Raw genomic sequence first — 3675 nt, forward strand, 5'->3', positions numbered from 1 at the left:
TGTAAAATCTCAAACGCTCTTTAAGGGGGTGTGAGTTCTCAGAGGTTTGATGAGGGATAGGGGGCCAACACAAGGGCCAAGTACCAGCACCCATCGCACGTCATGTGCGCACACCCCCCCGGCCCCCCTCCCAATCGTCGGAACCCCAATGCCGCCGGTCAGGTTCTCCGGCGGTACTCCGGCGATGCTCCGGCGATGCTCCGGCGATGCTGTCCCGAGTGAAAAAAATGCGGCACCAGCACATGCTGGAGCCAAGCATGGGCACCGTGGCTCAAAATCGAACTTCGGCCAAGGCCTCGACCATCAATGGCACATGATGACGCATGGTGATGGCACATGCATCGACCATCATCGGCATAGGCTGCCCTTCGGTACGGGCACTTGCCTCGACCGCCATCGGCACAAGCTGGGCCCTGGTGTGGGTTGTTGCCTCGATCACCAGCGGCACATGCTGAGCCTTGGTGCGGGCGGTTGCCTCGAGCACCATCGGCAGACCCTGGGCCCTGGTGCGGCCGGTTGCCCCGATAACCATCGGCACACGCTGGGCCCTGGAGCGGCCGGTTGCCTCGATCACCATCGGCACACGCTGGGCACTGGTGCGGGCGCTTGCCTCGACCACCATTGGCACACGCTGGGCCCTGGTGCGGGCGCTTGCCTCGATCACCATCGGCACACGCTGGGCCCTGGTGCGGGCGGTTGCCCCCAGCACCATCGGCACACGTTGGGCCCTGGTGCGGGCGCTTGCCTCGACCACCATCGGCACACGCTGGGCCCATCGGCACACGTTGGGCCCTGGTGCGGGCGCTTGCCTCGACCACCATCGGCACACGCTGGGCCCTGGTGCGGGCGCTTGCCTCGACCACCATCGGCACACGCTCGGCCCTGGTGCGGTCGGTTGCCTCGAGCACCATCGGCACACGCTGGGCCCTGGTGCGGGCGCTTGCCTCGAGCACCATCGGCACACGCTGGGCCCTGGTGCGGGCGCTTACCTCGACCACCATCGGCACACGCTGGGCCCTGGTGCGGCAGGTTGCCTCGACCACCATCGGCACACGCTGGGCCCTGGTGCGGGCGCTTGCCTCGACCACCATCGGCACACGCTGGGCCCTGGTACGGCAGGTTGCCTCGAGCACCATCGGCACACGCTGGGCCCTGGTACCTCGATCACCATCGGCACACGCTGGGCCCTGGTGCGGGCGGTTGCCTCGATCACCATCGGCACACGCTGGGCCCTGGTGCGGCAGCATGCCTCGAGCACCATCGGCACACGCTCGGCCCTGGTGCGGTCGGTTGCCTCGAGCACCATCGGCACACGCTGGGCCCTGGTGCGGCAGGTTGCCTCGACCACCATCGACAGCCTCGACCACCATCGGCACACGCTGGGCCCTGGTGCGGGCGCTTGCCTCGACCACCATCGGCACACGCTGGGCCCTGGTGCGGTCGGTTGCCTCGAGCACCATCGGCACACGCTGGGCCCTGGTGCGGGCGCTTGCCTCGACCACCATCGGCACACGCTGGGCCCTGGTGCGGGCGGTTGCCTCGACCACCATCGGCACACGCTGGGCCCTGGTGCGGGCGCTTGCCTCGACCACCATCGGCACACGCTGGGCCCTGGTGCGGCAGGTTGCCTCGACCACCATCGGCACACGCTGGGCCCTGGTGCGGGCGCTTGCCTCGAGCACCATCGGCACACGCTCGGCCCTGGTGCGGTCGGTTGCCTCGAGCACCATCGGCACACGCTGGGCCCTGGTGCGGCAGGTTGCCTCGACCATCATCGGCAGCCTCGAGCACCATCGGCACACGCTGGGCCCTGGTGCGGTCGGTTGCCTCGAGCACCATCGGCACACGCTGGGCGCTGGTGCGGGCGCTTGCCTCGACCACCATCGGCACACGCTGGGCCCTGGTACGGCAGGTTGCCTCGATCACCATCGGCACACGCTGGGCCCTGGTGCGACAGGTTGCCTCGAGCACCATCGGCACACTATCGGCCCTGGTGCGGGCGGTTGCCTCGACCACCATCGGCACACGCTGGGCCCTGGTGCGGGCGCTTGCCTCGAGCACCATCGGCACACGCTGGGCCCTGGTGGGTTTAGGCACATCTTCAAATTTCTGCCGTGCCAATGCCATTTTTATGGCTTGTAAATTCATATAATGGTCCCCTAAGCCTTCACGTGAAGTTTCGTTGGAAGATGACTCGTTTTCTATTTTTCATGATTTTCGAAACTTTTTGCGGTTCGGGATTTTTTAAAATTTTTTTATAAGGATTTTTGGCCCCAAATTTTGTAGGCATGATCCTTCTATTTTTGTTGGCATGCACAAAAAAATTCAGCTAAAAACTCGAAGTAGAGAAGATTTTGTGACCGTTTGAAAAAAGTGTCCCCATTTCAGACACTTTAACGGCTACTGGTAGCAAACCTGTAAAATCTCAAATGCTCTTTAAGGGGGTGTGAATTCTCAGAGGTTTGATGAGGGATAGGGGGCCAACACAAGGCCAAGTACCAGCACCCATCGCACATCATGTGCGCACACCCCCCCGGCCCCCCTCCCAATCGCCGGAACCCCAATGCCGCCGGTCAGGTTCTCCGGCGGTACTCCGGCGATGCTCCGGCGATGCTCCGGCGATGCTGTCCCGAGTGAAAAAAATGCGGCACCAGCACATGCTGGAGCCAAGCATGGGCACCGTGGCTCAAAATCGAACTTCGGCCAAGGCCTCGACCATCAATGGCACATGATGACGCATGGTGATGGCACATGCATCGACCATCATCGGCATAGGCTGCCCTTCGGTACGGGCACTTGCCTCGACCGCCATCGGCACAAGCTGGGCCCTGGTGTGGGTTGTTGCCTCAATCACCAGCGGCACATGCTGAGCCTTGGTGCGGGCGGTTGCCTCGAGCACCATCGGCAGACCCTGGGCCCTGGTGCGGCGGGTTGCCCCGATAACCATCGGCACACGCTGGGCCCTGGAGCGGCCGGTTGCCTCGATCACCATCGGCAAAAGCTGGGCCCTGGTGCGGTCGGTTGCCTCGACCACCATCGGCACACGCTGGGCCCTGGTGCGGGCGCTTGCCTCGAGCACCATCGGCACACGCTCGGCCCTGGTGCGGGCGCTTGCCTCGACCACCATCGGCACACGCTGGGCCCTGGTGCGGCAGGTTGCCTCGACCACCATCGGCACACGCTGGCCCTGGTGCGGGCGCTTGCCTCGCGGTTGCCTCGATCACCATCGGCACACGCTGGGCCCTGGTGCGGCAGCTTGCCTCGAGCACCATCGGCACACGCTCGGCCCTGGTGCGGTCGGTTGCCTCGAGCACCATCGGCACACGCTGGGCCCTGGTGCGGCAGGTTGCCTCGACCACCATCGGCAGCCTCGACCACCATCGGCACACGCTGGGCCCTGGTGCGGGCGGTTGCCTCGGGCGCTTGCCTCGAGCACCATCCGCACACGCTGGGCCCTGGTGCGGCAGGTTGCCTCGAGCACCATCGGCACACGCTGGGCCCTGGTGCGGGAGCTTGCCTCGAGCGCCATCGGCACACGCTGGGCCCTGGTGGGGCAAGTTGCCTCGAGCACCATCGGCACACGCTGGGCCCTGGTGCGGTCGGTTGCCTCGAGCACCATCGGCACACGCTGGGCGCTGGTGCGGGCGCTTGCCTCGACCACCATCGGCACACGCT

This window comes from Durio zibethinus, unplaced genomic scaffold, assembly GCF_047325235.1.
Source record: "Durio zibethinus cultivar Kanyao isolate XHJ-2024 unplaced genomic scaffold, ASM4732523v1 HiC_scaffold_3, whole genome shotgun sequence".
In the NCBI taxonomy this organism is placed as follows: Eukaryota; Viridiplantae; Streptophyta; class Magnoliopsida; order Malvales; family Malvaceae; genus Durio; species Durio zibethinus.